The sequence below is a fragment of the Mytilus edulis genome, chromosome 3 (genome assembly GCF_963676685.1).
Source record: "Mytilus edulis chromosome 3, xbMytEdul2.2, whole genome shotgun sequence".
Classification (NCBI taxonomy): domain Eukaryota; kingdom Metazoa; phylum Mollusca; class Bivalvia; order Mytilida; family Mytilidae; genus Mytilus; species Mytilus edulis.
Genome location: NC_092346.1, coordinates 83,386,244 through 83,396,599, shown reverse-complemented (window position 1 = coordinate 83,396,599; position 10,356 = coordinate 83,386,244). Strand labels below are relative to the sequence as shown.

Below are 10,356 nucleotides of genomic sequence, written 5' to 3'. Positions count from 1 at the left end.
AGATTTTTTATTATGGGCCCAGTTTTCAAGTTGGTCCAAATCAGGATCTAAAATTATTATATTAAGTATTGTGCAATAGCAAGTCTTTTCAATTGCACAGTATTGCGCAATGGCAAGAAATATCTAATTGCACAATATTGTGAAATAGCAAATTTTTTTTTAAATAGAGTTATCTTTCTTTGTCCAGAATAGTAAGCAAGAAATATCTAATTGCAAAATATTGTGCAATAGCAAGATTTTTTTTTAATTGGAGTTATCTTTCTTTGTCCAGAATCAACTTAAATCTTTGTTATATACAATATACAATGTATATTCACTTTTTACTACCAACTGATAAATTAAAATAATCTTTTTTTTTTTTTTTTTTTTTTTAATAAAATAATGTCTTTATTGCACTTTTCTTTGCTGTTGTAACAAATTACTCGACCTACAGCAGTTGGCCGAGTATCCCTGTGAATTAGTCACTGGATAACCAGGGAATTTATTCAGTGAATTAATATATAAGATCATAGTTTGTTTGTTTTACAGTTCATGGTTATTACATACATTTTACAAACTATATTGTTTCATAATTACGGAAAGTGTACAGTTTTGTCCGGTTTTGTTTCTAAAGATTAAAACTTTATGATCGTTGACCTTTAACCTTATTGATGAAAACCGTTGAAGCTTGTTGATCAATTGTCCGGATTAATTTATATGTTTTATTGATACACACGAACAACTTAAACTTTGGTTAAAAATTACATGTGGTAAGTTTCGACGTTGTAGTTGGAAATTCATTTGATTAAGTGATAAAGTGTGTATAAAAGTATTTTGAGACAAAATTCTGTACATTTTCACAAAGCATGCTGTTTTGGTATATTGCCACGTGCTCGGATATATTGTCAACTTTTGCTACACAAATTCTATACATAAAAAAAATATTGTATCTAGCTATTCATGATCATATGTATCTTTTTACATCATTTAAAAATTTGCTGTTTTTAGCATTAATATATATGTTAATTTCGTATGTGTTTAAAAATTCATTTCTGAAAACTGTATAAGCGTCTATGTCTTTTTGTTTATAATTTGATATATGAGTGCTTTTATGAATTGAATATAATAAGACAGTAAGGAAGAGATTTATATCATTATACATAGGATCATGTATTTTATAGCCCAGTACTAAAGTTTTAAAATTAAAAATATGTGACCCAATTTTGATTTTGCTTACAAGTACATATATTTTCTTCCAAAATTCATGAAAGAATTGACATTTGAGAAAAAAGTGTTCGTAATCTTCAGTCACATTACACAAGTCACACATACTTGTTTCTTGTATGTGCCATTGTAGTAATAATTGTTTACATGGTAGGATGAAATGGAGTAATTTCCATTTAACATTTTATATTTGTTATTAATTAAATAGGTAAAAGTAAATTGAAGCACATTATTTATTGGAGTGATTGATTCTAGATTGAAGATGTTTTTCCATTTGGAGAACCCTAGTGGTCTCTCCTCATTTTTGTTATTTAAATAGTTATATATATCTTTGGATGACATGTTTTCAATTAGTTCTGTTTTTTTGTTAACAATCAAGGACAAGTTTAATTTTGTTTTTACAGAAGTTTTCAAAGATTTGTCAGATTTTAATGTACTAACCCATTCTTTTGGAATACAATTTTTCAATTTTAAAAGTTCTGAGATCCAATTGGTTTTTGAGGTTAGTTTCTCCAATATAAGTTTTTGTGATATGTGCCCTTTTTGGTCAATTATATCATTAATGAAAATAATACCATCTTTTATCCAATTTGGGTAAACTAAACATTTTCCTTTAAATTTTATATTTTTATTACCCCACAACATTTGCTGCCTAATATTTCTAAAATTTATGATAGGTGTATTACTTGTTGGTGTATTATATGCTTCATACCAGCTCTTTAATATGTTCAAGTAAAATGTGGGTAGAACATTACTTAAATTAGGTAATGATTTTATGTTGTCAGGCATCATATGAAATATAAGGTTGTTTTTACCAAATTTATTGAAATAATATGTTGGAATGACTTTCCAATTAGCAAATTCTTTTGCCGTTAATCGTTTAACCCATGAAATATTTAGTGCATTTAAGAAGCAATCAATGTCTGTCATTTTTAGACCTCCATTTGTGTAATCTTTGGTAAGTGTTGAACGTTTTACCTTTTCTTGTTTATTATTCCATATAAAATTATAAACAAGTTTTTTAAAATCTTTTATGTACATTTGGGGTATTGAAACAACCGAAGCCAAAAAAGTAAGATTAGGTAAAATAAGCGACTTAACAACTGTTATTCGTCCTATCATGGTTAAATTTCTTTTTTCCCAATCAAGTATTAATTTTTTTGTCTGTTTCATTGTTTTTTCAATATTTAATTTGTCACATTCACTTTTATCTAATCCAAAGTAAACACCTAGACTTTTAATTGGTTCTTTGCTCCAGTGTATATTTTCAATTTTTTCTTTACAATGTTTAAGTCTACCTAACCATATACCTTCTGTTTTAGATTTATTCAGTTTCAAACCAGAAAGTGTTCCAAATATTTCTATTAGGTTTAATGCTTGGTGTATTTCATTTTTTGAACTGAGAAAGAGTGTTGTGTCATCAGCCAATTGGGAAATTTTTAAACTGTGAGTTTTTTCATCAAGTTTAATTTGAAACCCTTTAATGTTTGAATCTTGTCTTACTCTACAGGCCAGGATTTCAACTGCCATAACAAAAATAAGAGAACTTAACGGACATCCTTGTTTTATACCACGGTGAAGACTGTAGGTTTCTGAAATCCAGCCGTTATTAGACAGGCATCCTTTAGTATCATTGTATAACGTTTTAACCCATTTTAAGAAGGAGTGTGGTATTCCAAATTTTAGTAGAGATTCATACATGAAGGGCCATTCTAAAGAATCAAAGGCTTTGGAAAAGTCTATGAACAATAAAACCCCATCTATATTAAATTTTTCTGAGTAGTCTATAATATCTTGAATCTGGCGAATGTTAAAACCTATGTACCGATTTTTTATATATCCATTCTGATCGCTATGAATAATTTTGGACAACACCATTTTTAATCTTTGCGCTAAGGCATAGGCCATAAGCTTAGTGTCTACATTTAATAAAGTGATTGGCCTGTAGTTATCTAATGATAATGGATCATTTTTTTTATATAATAAGGAGATAACACCTATTTTTTGGAGAGTTGTCATTTCTTCTTTTTCATAACATGTATTAAATACCTTCACTGCAGATTCTTTTAGGTATGACCAAAATGTTCGATAAAATTCTACACTGAGACCATCTAGTCCAGGGGATTTATTTAGTTTCATGTTAAATATAGCATTTGTACATTCTTCTAATGTTAGGTTGCCCCCCAATAGTTCACTGTCACTATTGGATAGTGAGTGATCTATCTTTGTTTGACTTATATAATTTTTTATTTCTGAAGGGTCCGGTTTAGTACTTTTATACAAATTTTGGTAGTAATTTTTCCCTAGAATAAGAATATCCGACGCGTCTGTAACAATATTACCATGGTCATTTCTAAGGGCGGAAATGGTTTTCTTGGTTTGTCTTGATTTTTCAAGACCCAAAAAATATTTTGTGTTTTTTTCCCCTTCCTCTGCCCATCTGACTCGGGATCTAATTTGTGCACCTCTTAGTTTCTTTTACATATAAATTTTGTAAATTGTTTTCTACATTATTTATTTCTTTTTTAAGATGTTGAGAATTACTTGATTTTTCATTTAAGAATTTTAACTTATTTTCTAAATGTTTAATTTCATTTTTACTTTCAGCAGCCTTTTGTTTGCAGTATGCAATGGTTACCTCCCTTACTTCAGTTTTGAAAATGTCCCAAGTAACTCGAGGATCATTATTTTTGGTGAGTATTTTTTCTTGATGAGTATCAATTAGTTTAATTATTATTTCTTTGTATTTTGTATCATTCAGTATGCTGTTATTTATCTTAAAGAATCCTTTGCCTTTATTTTGAGCTTTAAGTCTTATTTGTACAGAGATTGCTTGATGATCTGTATGTGATATTAGTGCAGGTCTTATGTCTGCTGATATTATGTGAGGTCTTATATCTGGGCTTATTAGAAAGAAATCAATTCTGCTTGCAACACTTCTATTGTTTTTTCTTCTCCATGTAAATTGACTGCTGTTTTGATTTAGTTCTCTCCAAATATCAATAAGTTTATATTTTTTTATAAGTTGCTTTAAACTGTTAACAGGTTTATTTTGATTATTAGGGCTAATACTTTTTCTATCAAATGAAGTTAAACTTTCATTCATATCACCCCCCAATATTAATATTCCTAAGCGGTTATTGTTAATGATATTGTTTACTTTTTTGAAAAAAGAGTTTCTATTTCGACGAATGTTCGGAGCATATACATTCAATAGCGTAAAAATATTACCATCAAGTTCTATGTTAATGAGTATTATTCTTCCATCATTATCTCTAGTTTCATTAATAGTTTTATATTTTATGTTATCTTTTATAAGAATTGTTACGCCTCTTGATTGTGAATTTCCGAAACTATGGTAAAGTTTCCCTTTTATCTCATTGTTTATGACATTTTCATGTTTTTCAATAAAGTGTGATTCTTGTATGAATAAAATATTACATTTTTGGTTTTTGCACCATAGGTTTAATCTTTCTCTCTTTTCTTTTTGCCCTAAGCCTTGACAGTTTAAGGAACAAATATTTAGTTTTTCACTCATTATAGAGATTAATTATTTTTATATTACACGTCATACACGCATCTTCAGAATTATACAATAGAGACAGAAGGTTGAGCTTAAAAAGTAAATAAGTTGATATCATATTGTTAATATACACACTGAAATTGTTTACAAACACATATAAATTATACACATATAAATTATACACATATAAATAATATAGATAACAGTTGAATTTTATTTCTAAATTACATAGTATCATGTGTTTAAAACCAACATTAATCATGATGATGAATTTTATGTTGTGTGTGATAATCATATACTTGTTCACATGTTTGTTTAAGAAAAAGAAAAAAGAAATCATTATTACGTTTATTTTCTTTTTCAGGTTGATGTGTCTGTTGCATAGAACATGTACAAGAGATTTTGTATTTTGCGCAAATTTACTTTTGGGATTTTCATGATACACAAATAGGAGTATTTTTCTCACAGCGTTATGAAGACTGTGCTTTTGGATATAAAGTAGAAGCATAATGATATGACAACTGAACCATAATGACTGGATTTTCCTGTTCTCTTTGCTCAACAATTTTATTTTGATTTTGAATATCCTATGAATATTGAGAAGGAAGTGTACAAGAAAATTAAATATTTGTGCAGTGTATAATGTACATTTGATTGGATTTAACAAGCATAAAAGTATTTGATTTGTGATAGTATTTGGATTATGTCTGTGTGAAAATGTGATTCTAGAATTTTCCTGATCTAATCTGAGTGTCTTAGCATAAGGAACTGCTGATGTACATGTATCATAACTCTTTTTATGCATAATGTTTTTTTGGCGGATAACGTTTACAAAACATTTGATAGTTGTGATCCAGCTTTTATTATGACATTTAGTGGATAGATATATAGAAATTTGTTTGCCGTTAAATAGATTGTGAATTTTTAAAAGATGAGTGCTTTTCAACATGTTCAATATCAAAAATAAATTACATGTATACATATATTTTTGAATTACTCTTTCATGGGAATATGTATAATCTACTATTATACCATATCCGTTTTTTTGTTCATTTTTTATAATATAGATAAAAACAACAAAAGAGACAAAAATAACATAGATAAATTTACATACACACATGAATATTTACAAAGAAATATTTGGGTGTTGGCCACACAAAAAAAAAGGGGGGAATTAAAAATACAATTTGTTCTTTAATCATAATACATTGACCTGAATTATATCGTCTTCAAATGAGTTAATGCCCTTTTGGTTTTTGAATAGGGACGGATCGTTCATGGACTTCATCAGTCGGTGTTGTTGCTGGACGCTTTTCACTGCAAGAGTCTGGTGTTCCCGCGCCAAATTGAAACATTGTTGTCTGAATATTTGATTTTTTAGCTGTAGCGTCTCCTGATTTTTTCCTTCGTTTTGTTGTTTTCTTTTTTTTCTTTTTGGGGTTTTCCACTTCCTCCAAAATATCATTGGTTTTATTTTCGAATGAAAATGTCTCTTTGGTGATTTTCTTCGAGGCCTTTCTGAGTACATTTGATAACTTTTTCGGATTGACTTTTGTTGCTGATTTTGAAACTGCTACATGCATGTTTTCTTCTGGTGTATCATCAATTGACTCAGTGTTAGATTCGTCACTGTCAGTATCACTTTGAGAAGAGCTGCTGCTTTTTGGCTCATTTTCATGAGGCATGCTGTTACTCTCCTTGTTTTGAGCTTCAAAACTTGGACAGTCAGCCTGCTTATGCCCTGGAAGTTTGCATTGTTTACAGACCCAGTCATTTTGACAGTCTCGAAATCTGTGACCATTTTGAAAACATTTATTACATACTAAGTTTTTCGTTTGTTGATGGCATTTGATCTTTGTGGAAGACCGTAGCTCTATACTTTCCTATTCTGATAAATCTTGGTAGGGGTTTTTCTAACGGGTCGCAAAAAAGAATGCGGTCACCCGTTTGGCATTCTGTCAGCAACCCATCTACTCGGAGTCGTTCTCTGTTTAATTTGTGAACGGTACATTTGCCTTCATTTTCAATGGCCCTCAAAATCTGACCATCGTCTGCAGAACACGGAACGTCTTTGACTCTGACACGTAGGTACAAGAGTGATGAGTATTCACTTGATTTAGGGTTTGTATTATACACGTTAATTAGCTTGTTACGTACAATTATCTTTTTGGTAATGAGAGTTACTCTGTCATTATCAGAATCTGGGTAGATGCGCCACATACCTCTTACTCGTTGTAGGCCTTTCAGATGGCTCTTTGGTATACATGAGTCAATGGAGTTGTAGAGTTCGAGGTGTGTAAGGAATTGATCTGGGCTGGGTTTCACCTCACCAAAGAGGTCAGTTTCCAGAATAAATACAGGTTTTACAGAGCTAAGAGTTTCGTGAATATTGACATGAGGTTCACCATTCAGATAATCTTTAGGTATAAGACCTAGTTTAACTGCATCATTGTAAGTTTTGGATGAATTCGTGTTATGGCTAACATCACTGTCATTTTGTGGTTTACCTGCAGTAGCCATATTGAATTTACTGGATGGTTTTTTTTCAACGTATTTTTGTATGAATTACAAGTTCAATTTAACTAATTAAATAGTATATGCACGTCACTACACTTTCATAGGTTTGTTCTGTCGAAAAACAGTCGTTCGAAGTCTTGTATTTACGATTATTTCGTAGATTTGGTAAGAGCTCAAAATTCTCCTTGGATAAGCTTGAGGCCGCTTACCGTATCTTAATACCATCTTTACCATTCAGTGATAACAAGCAGTTTTTTTACATCTTAATATTTTATGATGTATTTAAATGAGTAGTTATTGTTGCAAACTCCATTAGAAATTTTAATTGAGATTAGTTTTGGAATAAGGGAAAGGGGGATGTGATTAAAAAAATTGGGTTCAATTTTTCTCAATTGAAATTTCATAAATAAAAAAGAAAATTTCTTCAAACATGTTTTTGAGAGGATTAATATTCAACAGCATAGTGAATTGCTCTAAGAGAAAACAAAAATTTTAAGTTCATTAGAACACATTCATTCTGTGTCAGAAACCTATGCTGTGTCAACTATTTAATCACAATCCAAATTTAGAGCTGAATCCAGCTTGAATGTTGTTTCCATACTTGCCCCAACGGTTCAGGGTTCAACCTCTGCGGTCGTATAAAGCTACGCCCTGCGGAGCATCTGGTTGTCAAATGGTGAGCCCTCTACTACAATCCTGAATGTGTGAGTTTTCCCATTCCATTCTTTCTTCTGTATGAATTCATGTGGTGGTTTCATTTTTTAACTCACCTGACCCAGTTGTGAGCTTTTCTTATCACTTTGCATTAACTGTTACAAAATTTTTCTTCCCTGAATTTATTGGGAAATATTTAACAAAACTTGGTCACAATCATCATTCAGGGTATTTAGTTTGAAAAATGTGTCCAATGACCGTGCCTACCAACGAAGATGGCTGACCAGCTAAAAACAGAAGATGGGGATAAACGCAAGTTTGGTCTTTTATTGTGAAACTGTTATAAAAAGAGAAAATCTTAAATCGGTAAAAATGTTATGACAGTATGTTTAGCACTACCACTAGTCTATTTATATCAAAACTATGTGACAGCTTTTTGTAGGAGTTAATGCCCTTAAATGACAAATTTTACTATTTTTGTCGCAGAAAGCTAATCATAGGGATAGTGATCCAGCGGTGTTAGCTAACTTCATAAAAGCTTTATATTTTAGAAGGTGGAAGACCTGGATGCTTCATACTTTGTATATCGATGATTTATGTCACGAAGTTTCCATCTGTCACATGTCCATTGTCCTCATTTTCATGGTTCAGCGACTACTTGAAAAAAAGCTTTCTCTTATTATGAGTAATTGGATAACTACATTTGGTATGTGTGTACCTTGCAAGGTCCTCATGCCCTTCACAGTTTTCACTTGATCTTGACCTCATTTCACGGATCAGTGAACAAGGTTAAATTTTGGTGGTCATGTCCATATCTCGGATACTATAAGTAATAGATCTAGTATATTTAGTGTATGGAAGGATTGTAAGGTGCACATGTCCAACTGGCAGGTGTCATCTGACCTTGACCTCCTTTTCATGGTTCAATGGTTATAGTTAAGTTTTTGTGTTTTGGTCTGTTTTTCTTATACTGTATGCAATCAGTGTGCTATATTTGGTGTATGGAACGATTGAAAGGTGAATGTGTCCAATTGGCAGGTGTCATCTGACCTTGACCTCATCTTTATGGTTCAGTGGTCAAATTTATGTTTTTGAGTTTTGGTCTTTTTTTCTAAACTATATATGCAATAGGTGAACTATATTTGGTGTATGGAAATATTTTATGATGTACATATCAGTCTCACAGTATTTGTTTGTCCTTGACCTCATTTTCATGGTTCATTGCTCAGTGTTAAGTTGATGTGTCTATTTTTCCTGAACTGTAGGCAATAGGTCAACTTAATCTGTTGTATCTAAGGATTGTAAGCTGTACATGTCTGCCTTGCATGGCTCATCAGACCTACACCTCATTTTCATGCATCATTTGTCAATGTTAAAGTTTTCTTGGTTAAGTCTGTTTCTAAGAAACAATAAGCAATAGGTTAACTTTAATTAGTGTATTAAATGATTGTTAGATGTACATGTATTTTTCGTTTGGTTTATATGACCTTGACCTCATTTTCTTAGATCCTGTTAAGTTTATGTAATAGTTGACTGTTGTAGTAAAGCTTTCTATTTAGGACTATCAACATAATATCAATGGTTAGTAAAGAAGGCGAGACATTTCAGCGTGTGCAATTTTGTTTTTAGTTTTGCCTATTATTTTTGAAAACTGTTATAGAAAAGACTGCATTGTTGAAATCATCAGTCAGAAACTTAAATAGGCAAAAATTATCGACAATGCCAGATCTACAATTAAGACTGGAGGAAAATAGTTCGATGACTCCTGATTGTAGTTATTTTTCTTTAATGACAATTTTGACCATTTTTCACGTTTAGACTTACATGATAAAAATTATAATAGATAAATAGACACTTTAAATCTCAAAAATCATCATAAAGCCAACATCTACTCATCAAGTATTTTGTCAATTATAAATGGCATAAGAACTTAATGAAAAATTAAAATTTCATACAAAATTCATGAAAAAGAGATTGGAAGTCCAGTTGTGAATTAACCCCATCATGAAGAGTAACAGTTCTTTATGCTTCTATGTATAAACCACTGAAATTTAACAACATGGAATCAAATAAATTCTACAAAATGGCGTATAAAAATAAGAAGATGGGGTATGATTGGCAATGAGACAAATCTGCACAAGAGACCAAAATGACATAGAAGTTAACAACTATATCATATATAGGTCACTGTACAGCCTTCAAAAATGAACAAAAACCATAGTCAGCTATTAATGCCCTGAAATGACAATTCCAACTAGAAAACTAGAACAGTTTGAATCATGCACAAAATAGGTAAATAAGACAATGACAAATATTCCTACCAAGTGTGAAAGCCTTTTGTCAAATAGTTGCGGAGTAATTTGGTGCATTGGATGGAAGAACAAACAGGCAGACAAAGTCTTTGATTAAAATTATTTTAAAATTGCCTCTCTAAAAAAAATAACCAGATGAAAATCACA

General features: G+C 30.9%; 1 long non-coding RNA gene across 1 annotated transcript; it reads left to right on the top strand.

Annotated features, from left to right (window-relative positions):
* Window positions 1-355: 355 nt before the first annotated feature.
* On the top strand, window positions 356-5,711 carry LOC139514557 (uncharacterized). The gene is made up of 3 exons (XR_011662634.1): window positions 356-749; window positions 3,811-3,896; window positions 5,091-5,711. It is a non-coding gene; the product is annotated as an uncharacterized lncRNA (long non-coding RNA).
* Window positions 5,712-10,356: the final 4,645 nt, after the last annotated feature.